The sequence below is a fragment of the Myxine glutinosa genome, chromosome 6 (assembly GCF_964187855.1).
Source record: "Myxine glutinosa chromosome 6, kmMyxGlut1.1, whole genome shotgun sequence".
Taxonomy (NCBI): domain Eukaryota; kingdom Metazoa; phylum Chordata; class Myxini; order Myxiniformes; family Myxinidae; genus Myxine; species Myxine glutinosa.
The window spans coordinates 100,483,125-100,497,243 of NC_136266.1; the positions used below are offsets into that span (position 1 = coordinate 100,483,125).

Genomic DNA, 14,119 nt, shown 5'->3' on the forward strand with positions numbered 1-14,119 from the left:
CGCTGTCTGGCCCTCGCCAGACATTGTTGATTGGCGTTTAGACGTGCCTCTGTCTCATCTTCTGTCTCTCGCTGTCTGGCCCTCGCTACACACACGTTGTTGATTAGCGTTCAGACGTACCTCTGTCTCATCTTCTGTCTCTCGCTGTCTGGCCCTCGCCAGACATTGTTGATTGGCGTTTAGATGTGCCTCTGTCTCATCTTCTGTCTCTCGCTGTCTGAATCTAGAGACACGTTCTTGATTGGCTTGTCGATGGTGAAAAGTACCTTCATCGGCTTCATGGAGTCTCCGATCAGCGATTTTCCTTGCGCGGGAGGTTGAACGTGACAAATTTCTTTTCTTCGGTGCCATTGCTTTTATCACAGTCAGTCTTCCAGTCACTCACTCGTAGATAAATTCAAAATACCAAATTCAAAATACTCGTAGACAAAATACCACGTTTACACGTGGTAAGAAATGACGCAAACGCACGGTTGCTACCCTGCCTGCGTTGTGTCGTGGGCGTGGCCAACGTGGCCTCATGCTCCCAGGTGATTGGCTAACTCGAGCTCGAGAGAGCCATAATGCGCCATATTATGGCAAAAAATATGGATCTGAAGATGAAAAAAAAAAAACCTATGTGCTGTGAATGGCAATGTTCCTCGCTCAAATGTGAAAAAACGCAATCGCGCGGCAAGGAACATCACGTGATCGCTCTGAGCGATCGATTGCAACTCTGCGTCCTGTCGTGGGCGTGGCCAACGTGGCCTCATGGTCCCAGGTGATTGGCTAACTCGAGCTCGAGAGAGCCATAATGCGCTACGTTAAGGTAAAAAATATGGATCTAATTCTAAAGATGAAAGGGAAAAAAACCTATGTGGTGTGAATGGCAATGTTCGTCGCTGAAATGTGAAAAAAGGCAATTGCTTTTCGCTCTGAAATACGTGCGAACACGTAACTGAGTTAATGGCGGCAAGGAACATCACGTGATCGCTCTGAGCGAATCAGCGCGCTGCTCTGCGACCGGTCAGATTCCGTGCATAAAGTCCTCGCTGAAATGCGCTGAGGTAAAAATATGGTTTAAAAATATTGTTGTGGATATGAGAATGTTTTTTTTATTTTATTGTTGTTGTAAAACGTTGTTGTAAAAGGTTGTTGTAAAATATCACCCCTCCTCCCTCCGTTTGTGGTTGTATAAAGGTCAAAGGGCGTTTCCGTAGTTAGTCCATAAAACATACATGCAGGACACGATATATCTTTTTTGACAGTTATATCCTTATTATGTGTATTAGTGTAAGGCTGTGTCTTCCATTAATTGAAATACTCCATTGCACCAGTGAAAGAGAATAGATCCCCTTTCCTTCCCATCCCCAAAAATCTCCCTTTCCTTCCCATCCCCAAAAATCTCCCTTTCCTTCCCATCCCCAAAACCTCCATTTCCATATTACATCCCCTCTCGTCACTGCTGAGCCCTCGATTCCCAATCACCTCCCCTCCAATAACCGCCATTGACCATGTGCTTTGAGTCGGAGAAGAAAGGCGTGTCTCCACCTCGTCAGAGGGGAGGAGGGGCGTGCCCGCCCGTCGTCATCCAGGGCGGAGCCCGAGGGTCGCGCGACCAACCAGGGCCGAGGTGAGCACCCCGATGGGCGTGTCCAAAACGCCGGGGGCGTAATCGCTGGAGGCGCTATAAAAGGCGCAAAACGGAAGTGGTCACGAGGAGTTGGTGAGAGATGCACTCTGAGTTGGTCTGAGTCGGTTGCCAGTAGAGGGTCTGAGTCGGTTGGTCACAAAGGGTTGGTCTTGGTGAGAGAGGTCTGAGTTGGTCTGAGTTGGTCGTCAAGAGAGTGGTGGTAAAGAGTGAGGGACCAAGAAAGAGTTGAGGGTTTAGACGAGTGGGACAAGGCCTGGCAAGGCAAGTGGAGGCGGCAGCAGCAGCGACACCCGGCAGCCGCTTGGGGCCTGGGCGGCGGTTTGGAGCAGGGCCGAAAAGGAACGGCGGCTGCTAAACGCGCCGATCGTGCTGCATGACCCCCCTTTGGACCTCCCTCTCCCTCCAGCCCTCCACATCCTGCGATTCCTGCAATTCCCCGCGTGAGTCAGTGTCTTTTGTTTGTTCTGTCCTGGGATAAGTTAAGCCTGTAGATAAGCTAGTATTTGCACTGTGTCACCTGCGTCTTATGTGTTGTAAATAAACTTAATTGCTCCTTTTTGCTTGTGTGTGTAAATAATAAACCCCATTACTCGTCTGTACGTCTTCTCGTTTTAATTCCTTTTCCTCTTGCATTGCGTCGTTTTTGTCTTTTCCCTCATTGAGCAGCTACGGTGCGATACGGCCAAAGTTCTGGGTGAATCGGGTGAGTTTTGTTAGGTCGCGGTCTTACACCACCGCTCGGTCTATAACATCTGTCCGCGACCTGTAACAATTGGTGTCGGGGAGTGAGATCGATCCGGAGCGCGCTTCACGCGCTCAAAATTATAAAGTACCGAAATTTATTTTGTTTTATAAAGTAAAACCCGAATTTTGAAATCGCGCCATGGCTGTTCAAGGCGACGGGATGCCGGTGGGAGAGATAGAGGGGTTAGAAGTAACCCAGGACTTCGGGGAAGAAAGGGAAGAGGAGAGCAATGAGGTGGTTGAGGGTGTATCAGGTGCACAAAATGGCGGCCTCGCGCACATGGTTATTGTGGCGCCAAATTTAGCCACGCCCGTGACCGTAGCAGCGCCGCCGATGGATTGGGGCCTTTTTATGATCCAAATGAAGGCCCTTATGGATGCTCAGAGTGAGCAAATAAGGGCTCAGAGTGAGCAATTGGGCGTAATGGGGGGCCAAATGGGCGTAATGGGGGGCCAAATGGGGGTAATGAGGGACGAAGCGAGGGGTACTGGGGAGGAGTTAGACAAGAAATTTGGGAAGTTAGACAATAATTTTGAGGGGTTAGACAACGGGATAAAAGAAGTAAAGAATGGGTTAACGGGGGTGGAAAATAGAATGGCTGCCCAGGAGAATCAGTTAGAAGGGGTGAAAAATGGGTTAATGGGGCTAGAAAACAGGATGGAAGGCAAATTGCGGGAGATAGGGGAGCAATCCGCCCGAGAAATTAAACAAATGGGAGAGCAGATAGAGGAGGTAAAAATCGGGGTAGAAACCAAACTGGATGCTCAGAGGGATGAATTGGGACAGATGAGGGTGGCATCTACAAAAGAGATGGGGGAGATGAAGGAGGAGATACGACGGGGTGTGGGTGAGGAGGTCTCGGGGCTACGCGAGGAGGTAAAGCGAGGCGAAAAGCGTATAGAGAAAGAGGTGAGAAATAATACGGCAAAGTTACAGGGGGGAATAGAAGATCTGACGAAAGGAGTAGAACAGCTGACAGTGGGACAAAAGGAACTAGCGGACCAAGTGGAAAAGAACACTGCAATCATCGGGGGTTTAAAAGCGACACAAAAGGACATTAAAAATGAATTAATAGCGACACAAAAGGAATGTCAAATGGTACATGAGGGATTGACGAAGAGGTTGGAAGAGGTGACAGAAGTAATGGAGACGAAGGACCGGGAGGTAAGGACGCACATAGAAACGGTTAAAGTAGCGATGGAGGAAGAAATAGAGGGGGCGCACCGGGAGCTGAAGGAGGTAAAGGAAAAATTAGAGGAGGTGGAAGAGGGGGTGAGTGAAATTAAGAAGAGACGGAGGGAAACTAAGAGGGAGATAAAGGAGGAAGTCATGGAATATGTACAAGGTCTGTGTTCAAATCATGATGAGGTGCTCACTAACCAAATAAAGAGTTTGCAGGTGGCAAAGGAGGTGCGGAGACGATGTACAGAGGTGAGTGGCAATGTATATGATGTGAGGAAAGCTTCAGTCGGCTTGGGGATTGGTTTGGATCCGGGAGTTCGCGAAGAGGTGTGTTGGTGAGGTGTGCGACCAACGAATGTGTGCCAAAGTGTTCGGTGGTCGGGTGTGTGACCAAGTCGGCGAGCGGAATGAGTGTACCGAGGTGTGTAAGAAACGGTACGACGAGGAGCATGGAAACGGCTGCATGTATGAGCAAGAAAGGGGTAGCGTATGCTTGTAAGCATCCAGGTGAGGCGTCGACGGTAACCGGTTTAGCGGTGAGGGCGACTTATAGCCGAATCGGGCCCTCGGTGCGTGCCGGGCTTCGCGTGCCGCGAGAACCAGCGGGGATCCGAGCCACGGCGGGTTCGAAAGGACCGCCGTGCGCGATCCACGCTGGGCCTCGCGTGGAACGGCCGCGTCCGGGCTCCACTAGGCGGAGCGGGCAGCCCGATAGGACGGGTCGTTATGGCGACCACGTTTTGTGGAGAGGTGCCGGCAGGTCGAGATCGGGACATTGGATGGCTCCACGCCGAGGTGGTGCGTGGGATCTCGGCCCGGGTAAGCCCCCGCCCCTGCCCCGAATGCGGGACGCATCCAGCCGCCGGCACAAAAGAATCCGCGTTCATTGCTCGGCTGTACGAAGCCGGGCTGTAGACGTGAATTGGCGCACCGAGAGGATGTAATAAGTAGACGGGTGAGGGTGATAGTGATAGTGATTTAAAACGAAATTTAGAAAAGTGAATAGAATTGGCAGTAAATGGAAAAATTTTGAATTGTTGGATTTGGACGAGCGAAATTGGTAGTGAGAGACCCCCGATGTGGTGGGATGGCAAATCCACCATCCCTCACAGGTGGGGCAAAGGAGCTATAGTCTATGGGGTGTATGGCAGTGAAAACTAGCCCGGGTGGGTTAGGATATTGATAGGGCCCTAGCGAAGATGACATTAGGTAACGTTAAGTTTAGTTAGTGACTGATACCTGTAGTGGGGACGCAGGTAGATTAGTGTGGATTATAATGACGTGGGAGCGCAATAGTTTAAAGGGACGACTGGGAAGCGCAAGTTTCAGAGGGGAGTAGTTAGCTGAGATGATGCCGTGTGTGTGAGGATTGAACAGGTGTGATTGAACAGGTGTGATTGAACAGGTGTGATTGCACAGGTGTGCAACTGAACAGGTGTGTGGAGCAGTGTATGAGGGAGTAGTGGTGATTGTGTGTTGTGTTGACCAACTGGTCCAGGAAGAGGAGGAGGGTGCAGGTGGCACCAGGTAGGATTGCACAGGTGTGCAACGACAGGTGAATGAAAGACAGGTGTATGGAATAAATGGTATGGAGTATTGGAATGGATGGTCGTGGAGTGAGTATGGTGGAAATTGTGGAGTGGAGTGGATGGTGCGAAGGTGTGAATGGGGGAAGAGTGGACCCCCATCACGGATACCCGGGGCGGGTAGTGTAAGTGTTAGGTAGAGGGTACAGGTAAATTGTGGTTGGATATTGGCATCTGTGGTGCGAGGTGAAAGAATGGTATTTGGATGGGTGCATTAGTGTCGTGGAAATGGCTGGGCGTGTAGCCTGTTAGTGTGTGTAGTTGGTTGGGCGCTCCACCACTGAGGATGTCGGCCAGGTGAGGCCGCAGGTGGGCTCTGGGAGCCGGTAGTAGTTGTTGTGGATGGGGCCCGAGGATCCGGAGGACGGACCCGGGTAGCCCAGTGCCAGAGGGCACCGAGTGGGGTGACAGAGCCAGGAGGGGCCTGCCCCAGTTAGATAGGTTAGGGTGAGGAGCTAGGTAAGCTCGGGTGGCAACTACAGTGGTGGAGGTGTGCAGGTGGGTAGACCTGCTGGGAGAGTTACACGTCGCAGCCCAGAAATTGTGCGAGGGCACCGGGAGATGAATCGGGGGAGTGAGACCCCAAATTGAGAAGCACCACAGTTTGAGCAATGGGAATTGGTTATTAGAACCCATAGTGTAAGTTGGCCAATGGATTGGCAGGGAAAGACCCCGGGTAGTGTAAAGTGTGTTAAAATCATTTAGAGAATAGTTAGGATGAAGGATCTCCTCGCACCATCTGCATCCACTCACCTGAGGTGACAGGTACTCCGCACCATGCCATGTCTTATTATTTTTACTGTGCAAATGTTTGGATTGTGAGACGCATCATGACGTGGGTGTGACATTGTGCGTAATTCCATCTCTCCCTCCTTATGAGGATTGATGATGAATTGGTGATGGCAAATTTTGAAGTAGAGGGATTGTGGAGACGAATTTGGTATAGGGGAAATATGGGGAAGACGTGACAGTAGTGACGAATTTGTAAATGGGTAGATTTTTGTACATATGGGGTAAGGGCAAGGGTAGGGTAGGTGACAGGGGGGTGACATACGGTAGGGACGAGCTTTCTCACTTCGCCCTCCGTACGCATTTCGCCTTGCATTGCCTTATTGATGTGTACCCTTGTGACCTTACCCCTCGCTCAATTGTCTTTCCCCTTTTGTCTCCCACATGACCTGTGCGCCGTTGGGCGCCGAGGGGAGCGTGCGTGGGTCGGCCATTGTGCGCCCGAAATTCCCAGAACCAGCTGTCTGCATCGATGCACCACATTATGGACCACATGCCTGTGGCCGAGCACCACTTATGGACCCCATGGGTTGGGGCATGGCCCCTCTGCTGGAACCGACCATGAGGGCCCGAAATCTTGCTGGCGGACCTTGGCCACAGGGCACCGGTGCCCCACAGGTGAACCACACATAGTCGGCCCTGTGGGCCATAAATAAAGCAAATAAAAAAGGACACATTGGGCACACTTTATTGAAAATAGGCCGCCAGTAAGCAAAGCAAAATGAAAATGACAACATCTGGAAGACAAATAATAATCACCAGCAGAGGGAGCCGAAGAGCAAGAGACCACCTGCAGGGTTAGGGGTTGTTGATTTTATTTTATTGTTGAACATTGATGAACAATGGTGACTGCACCGATTGGTGCTTGAGCTTGTATTGGTGCGTTTTTGGGTGCGTTCATGGTGCGTCGATGCAGAGCAGACTGTCTCCCCCCAGAAAGAACAATTACAGGTCCTGGGTTAGTTTTGTAAATAAAAATAGCGTCAATTGTAAATAATGCTTCCCACCGTCAGTGTGTAGTTTGAAGACCATTCCGCAATTCGGTTAACTGTGGGCGTAAGTCTGTTAGGCAGGGTGCAATGGAGCAGCGGGACACATTTATTATGTTTTAAAACTGTCGCACTCAGGGTCAGGTTAAAAGTAGAGGGAACTACACCTACGTGCCACACTAAGGTAAAAGTTATAGGCCCGGGACGTGCCTAAGGGGAGGAGGGTGCAGTGTTGTGGATATGAGAATGTTTTTTTTATTTTATTGTTGTTGTAAAACGTTGTTGTAAAAGGTTGTTGTAAAAGGTTGTTGTAAAATATCACCCCTCCTCCCTCCGTTTGTGGTTGTATAAAGGTCAAAGGGCGTTTCCGTAGTTAGTCCATAAAACATACATGCAGGACACGATATATCTTTTTTGACAGTTATATCCTTATTATGTGTATTAGTGTAAGGCTGTGTCTTCCATTAATTGAAATACTCCATTGCACCAGTGAAAGAGAATAGATCCCCTTTCCTTCCCATCCCCAAAAATCTCCCTTTCCTTCCCATCCCCAAAAATCTCCCTTTCCTTCCCATCCCCAAAACCTCCATTTCCATATTACATCCCCTCTCGTCACTGCTGAGCCCTCGATTCCCAATCACCTCCCCTCCAATAACCGCCATTGACCATGTGCTTTGAGTCGGAGAAGAAAGGCGTGTCTCCACCTCGTCAGAGGGGAGGAGGGGCGTGCCCGCCCGTCGTCATCCAGGGCGGAGCCCGAGGGTCGCGCGACCAACCAGGGCCGAGGTGAGCACCCCGATGGGCGTGTCCAAAACGCCGGGGGCGTAATCGCTGGAGGCGCTATAAAAGGCGCAAAACGGAAGTGGTCACGAGGAGTTGGTGAGAGATGCACTCTGAGTTGGTCTGAGTCGGTTGCCAGTAGAGGGTCTGAGTCGGTTGGTCACAAAGGGTTGGTCTTGGTGAGAGAGGTCTGAGTTGGTCTGAGTTGGTCGTCAAGAGAGTGGTGGTAAAGAGTGAGGGACCAAGAAAGAGTTGAGGGTTTAGACGAGTGGGACAAGGCCTGGCAAGGCAAGTGGAGGCGGCAGCAGCAGCGACACCCGGCAGCCGCTTGGGGCCTGGGCGGCGGTTTGGAGCAGGGCCGAAAAGGAACGGCGGCTGCTAAACGCGCCGATCGTGCTGCATGACCCCCCTTTGGACCTCCCTCTCCCTCCAGCCCTCCACATCCTGCGATTCCTGCAATTCCCCGCGTGAGTCAGTGTCTTTTGTTTGTTCTGTCCTGGGATAAGTTAAGCCTGTAGATAAGCTAGTATTTGCACTGTGTCACCTGCGTCTTATGTGTTGTAAATAAACTTAATTGCTCCTTTTTGCTTGTGTGTGTAAATAATAAACCCCATTACTCGTCTGTACGTCTTCTCGTTTTAATTCCTTTTCCTCTTGCATTGCGTCGTTTTTGTCTTTTCCCTCATTGAGCAGCTACGGTGCGATACGGCCAAAGTTCTGGGTGAATCGGGTGAGTTTTGTTAGGTCGCGGTCTTACACCACCGCTCGGTCTATAACATCTGTCCGCGACCTGTAACAATATTATGAAATAAATTTTTAGGTCGGCCATGTTCGTCCCAGGCTCAATGGCCATGTCTGTGCCAAATATCAAGTACGTGAGCCTCTCCGTTTAGGAGTCTATCGGTAACATTACACACACACACACACACACACACACACACACACACACACACACACACACACACACACAAACTGTGTTTTATATATATATATATATATATATATATATATATATATTTACAGAAATCGGGCACTACTTCTGACTCACCCTGTATATATATATATATATATATATATATATGTATATATATATATATGTATATATATATATATATATATACATATATATATATATATATATATATATATATATATATTGTTGCGGATCTCGAACGTCGGCTCTCCCCTTATCAAGGGGGGGTTAATCCCCTTTTCCTTTGATCTGGCCGACGCAAGTCCTGGAAGTTATACGCTCCTTCCGGTCGGTATTAGGTCGGGTTATTGGTCAACTTAGTCCCAAATACCTAATTACGAACACCGACCGCGAAGCATGGAAATAACTCCCGCCCGAACCATGGCGTTAGTGGACACGCCGAGCGAAGCGAGCCGCAATTCGGGCCGTTAACAATGACGACCCGATTATGGCGGTTCCGATCGTGCCACGTTTACCCAATGGAGAAAAGACTGATGCGATCGGATGGAGAGGAAACCCAGAAAATAGGAAGAACAAAGATTGGTTTATTAATTATGTACAAAGAAAGAAGAGGAAACGAAATAAATGTACAGGACAGGAAGAGGAAGAAGAAGCACACAGGGCAGCCTTAAACAGTCTTATTCTTAATACCCCAGACAAACGGGCCCGTCTCAGACACTCACACAGGGATTGTAGATGGTTGATGGTCACCAGCGTGTCCAGGCTCCAGCCCGGCTCCGGTCCAGGCTCCGGTCCAACGAACGAAACCCGGCAGGCAGCTCCGCGTGTAGTGGAACGCGAACGGACACTTATATAACGGGGGGAAGGCTGGTGTCGTAGCGGCGTATGTAATAAGTGCACGCTCGTGCCAAACGCCCCCTCTCTCCAATGTCCTGCTTTAGCACAAGGTTCCAACCAGAGTCCTTTCACAAGCGCGCTCTTCTAGTCAGTCCTTCAAATCACAGTAGTCCTCCTTCACGAGCGCTGCCGTATATGTCCTTCTCAAATGCCAACCTTCCACTCGAGTGCTTCGCGAGAGTCCTGTGAAAGGGCTTTGCGTTCGCGCTTTTATAAGTCGAGCAGCAATCGCTCCGCGAGCCCAAAAACCACGCCTGTCAGGCGATCTTACCTCAGCCCTGGTTGGCTGGTGCTTGCTTACCGGCCACGCCCTGATGGTGGGTTTACGTGGCCACACCTTCTTCCTGGCGCTCCGCCCCCTTTCTCAGGCCTCACCTTGTGGCTTATGGCGGCGTTTGGGCGGAAGCCCAGCAAGGCTGCGAACGCTGCTGCTGCTGGCCGAGGAGCGTACCAAATTGGGAGGGCCATGGGGCACAGACAGGAGGGCGCGCTTAATGGCGCCGCTTGGAGAGGGAGGCTGGCAAAATGAATGGATTGGGCCTGCTTCTTATTTGATTGACACAATGCAGATTCAACTATTGGAAACACTGCCTTATCTAAACACATACTAATGAAATAACTGAAGTCTTATGGTGACCTACGTGTTGCTTGTGGCCTAACTATGGGGTGCAACCTTTAACCTTTTAATGATGTCATATTTACAAGTGTGGGTTCTCAAAACCGCAACTATATATATATATATATATATATATATATATATATATATATACAGTGGTACCTCGGCTTACGAGTGCCCCAACGTACGAGTTTTTCGGGATACGAGCCGTCGCTCGGGCGGTTTGTTGCTTTGGGATACGAGCCGAGATCCGATGTACGAGCTCAAAAAATTTATTTTTTTGAATTTTCCGGTTGTGGCTTCCGGTTCCGGTCACGTGGTTATCTTGCCGTGAAAGCATCTCTGCTTGGATATAAAACACGCAATCGTCGAAATACATTAGCGAGGAATCTCCTTGCTCCAGCCGGTGACGTCATCGGCGGGGATCCCCGCCTCCAGAGTGGCTGGTCACGTGACCGCCAAAGCGTGTCGCGCGTGCGGGTATAATGAGCTACACCTGTGGATCACGTGACCACGGAAGCACGCCTCGCTTGAGAGGCATGGCTTTCGGTTTGCGTTTTGCTTTATAAGGCGCGATAAATGGGCTTTTGAGTGTTAGCGGTTCATGGCGTTGACGGTCAAAAACCCATTACATCAATTTTACCAGGCACTGTACAGTAAGTACAGTGGACACCAAATGCACGGTGGAAGGCTAGAAGTAGAAGATCGTCCAAGACAAGTGAGAATAAGCCATACTTTGGAGATGACGTCATTCGCTGGTCCGATAACCAAAGATGTGGTATAAAAAACCAGGTGAGCTAACAATGCAGCAATGAAGGAATTCGGCCAAGGCACCGGCACACAACGACCTACCTACATCGAAAGACTCAATGCCAATGGTGACAGAAGCCAAGACGGCCGGCTTAAACACCGCCGAAAGACCACGGTGTACCAACTTACGATGCAGAACATCTTGCACTTAATATGATGACAACAGGTGCCATCCTCTGACGTACCATTACAGGTACAGGTACAGTACACGTGAGCACAGAGCAAAAGTTCACTGAAACCGAGATTAAGAAAAAAGAAAAAACACCTCGTGGTCCGTGCTCGATATCCGAGTTTCAATCTTTTCAAACACATGATGCTCTCGGTCACGGTATCTCCTGCGAGCTGCTTCTCCTTCAACCACACAAACAACAACTTCTCCATATCTTCATGGATAGAGGTCCAGTTTATTTCTTTACATTCTCTTGTATTATGTACAGTATATACGAGGTCGTGCTTGTTTATACATTATTTGTTATTTATAAAGTACATTTTTGTTATTTAAAAGCACCTAACAAAAAAAATTGGTGTTTTTTTTTTGAGGCTGGAACGGATTAATAGCATTTCAATGCATTTGAATGGGAAAATTTGCTTTGACTTACGAGCGATTTGGCTTACGAGCTCCGTCACGGAACGGATTAAACTCGTAAGCCGAGGTACCACTGTATATATATATATATATATATATATATATATATATATATATATATATATATATATATATATATATATATATATATATATATGTATGTATGTATGTATGTATGTATGTATGTATGTGTGTGTGTATATATATATATATATATATATATATATATATATATATATATATATATATATATATATATATGTTGCGGATTTGAGAATCCTTTGTTGTAAATATCACCCTCTGTAAATAGTGTAATGATCCTTGTAAATACCTCCGTTAAGTGTAAAGATCAAAGGTCGTCCCCTTAGTTAATCCATCGCATGCACGTAGAAAATCATATACCCTTCTAAATAGTTATTTCTTATTCTATGTAGTTTAAGGCTCTGTTTCCCATTAGTTGACTCTGCATTGCATCGAATGACATAAGATAGATCCCTCCGACACCCCATGGCCTCTTCAAAGTGCCAGTAACTTTGGGTGGGGTTATTCGCATCACCTTTACCCCAAGACTCCATTGAACACGAGGTCATCTCGGAGCAGAAGGTGGGAGGAGTCAGCAAAGCGCCAGGAACAAGGCATGGCTTTGCCAACGCCTCCTCAAGGGGCGGGATCGGTGAGCCCTCGCGACCAATCAAGGCCGAGACAAGCTCACCGATGGGCGTTTCCAACAGGCCGGCGGCTTGATCGCGACGCGCCTCATAAAAGGGGGTGGGGAAGGACTGCGGAGTCAGATGAGAGAGATGCGGGAGATGCGGGAGATGAACCACAGATAAGCGAGAGACCACCGCAGCTTTGAATCCACCGCAGCTTTGAGCCTTGACGGCAGTTTCGACCGCGGCCGCGAAGCAACGCAGCCGTGCGAACACGATCGAGGAGGGTCGGCGGCTGCTCACCTCGAGCCGCGCCATCACACCAACCGGGCCCGCATCCTTCCCGCCCTGTGATCCCACCTTCTCGTCCGTCCAGCCATCCACCTCCTGCCATTCATTTCTGCTTCATTCCCCGTGTAAGTCTGATTGTCGTCTGTCCTTTATGTTGTCCCTGGGAATAAGTAAGACTGTATAGGTAAGCTAGAAATTGCTCTGTGTCCTTCTGATCCTTCCATTTCCCTGTAAATTGCATTTCATTTCTTTTCTGCTTTGGTTGTGTGTAAATAATTAATAAATCCTGTTCTTCCTTACTCTGCCTTCTTTCCTTCACATCCGTTCGTCCTTGTCTTTTCCATCATTGAATACCTGTGGCACGATTTGGCCAACGAATAAGAATCTAGTTTTTGTTAATGGTTCGAGCCGCAGCTGCTAATCCGCTCGGCAAATAACATCTTGTCCGCGGTCTCGAACGAGGTTGCTCACCTGCCTCTCTGGAGGGAGCTGGGCAGCTTCAGGACTCACGTCGGTCAGTCGCAGACAAGGGGATAAATCCCCCCTTGGTAAGGGGAAAAGGGGCCGACGGTGAGATCCGCAACAATATATATATATATATTGTTATGGGTTTTAGAACCTTCACATGTAAATTTAGTAGTAAATTCCCTTATAAATGACCCCTGTGTACATGTCCCCTTAATTGGCTGTTAATTAAAGATTGCACCTTAGTTAGTCCATGTACAACACTTCTGACTCTTTAGGATCAGTTATGTCATTATTGTGTGTTTCAGGTAAGGCTGTGTTCCCAATAGTGTGACCCTACGTTGCATCAATCAAATAAGATAGTTCCCCTTTCAATTTTCCCCAATCGTCTCCCGCTCTTCAAGTGCAGTAGCGGTAAGGCAGTGTTCGCTGCCAGTAACAGTTGGGCTGTTTTCATGGGCATCACACCGCCTCTACTCGCCCAGCAGCGTTCGCTGCTTGACGCCAAACTCCATTACGCACGAGGCCGAGACGGAGGGAGGAGCCGCCAGAGCACGGGCGTGGCACCACCTCGTCATCAAAGGTGGAGCCAGAGAGCCATTAACAACCAACCAGGGCTCAGTGGGCATGGCTTGATAGGGCGTGGCAAGAAACGTCTGGAGAGTTCGAGAGGGTTCCAAGGGCGTGGTAATAAAACCCTTGGCGCGAGGCCCCCACGAGAGACGGTGAGAAGGCAGAGACGTGGGAGGAGGTGCAAGAGAGTCGAAGGGAGCACGAGATGAGCTGGAGAGAGATGAGTGTTGGAGACGCATGAGGAAGGAGCACTGGAGAGAGACGCGCTGACGACCGGGTTTTGCTGAACAAAGAGCGAGGGCATGCATGTGGGCCACCAACGGCGTGCCGCGATTCCCGAACCTCCCTGCCCACCAGTCCTGTGGACCGTCTGCCCTTCTCATCCTTCCCGCCATTCCTGCCTGAAAACCCCATTAGTGTACGTGAGTTTGTTCTGTTTGTCTTGTCCCTGGGTATAAGTAAGAGTGTTTAAGAATTGCCCTGTGTATCTTCTTCTTCTTCGCCCTGTAAATTACTTTCGTCCCCTTCTTCTTGGTTTTGGTTTTTGTGTAAATAGTAAATAAATCCCTGTTCCTTCTTATTCTCTGGCTTCT

General features: G+C 49.1%; 1 protein-coding gene across 6 annotated transcripts in view; it reads left to right on the plus strand.

Annotated features, from left to right (window-relative positions):
• The window catches only part of TMCO4 (transmembrane and coiled-coil domains 4), an 86,480-nt gene that overhangs the window by 63,392 nt on the left and 8,969 nt on the right, over positions 1 to 14,119 (plus strand). The window lies entirely within an intron of this gene.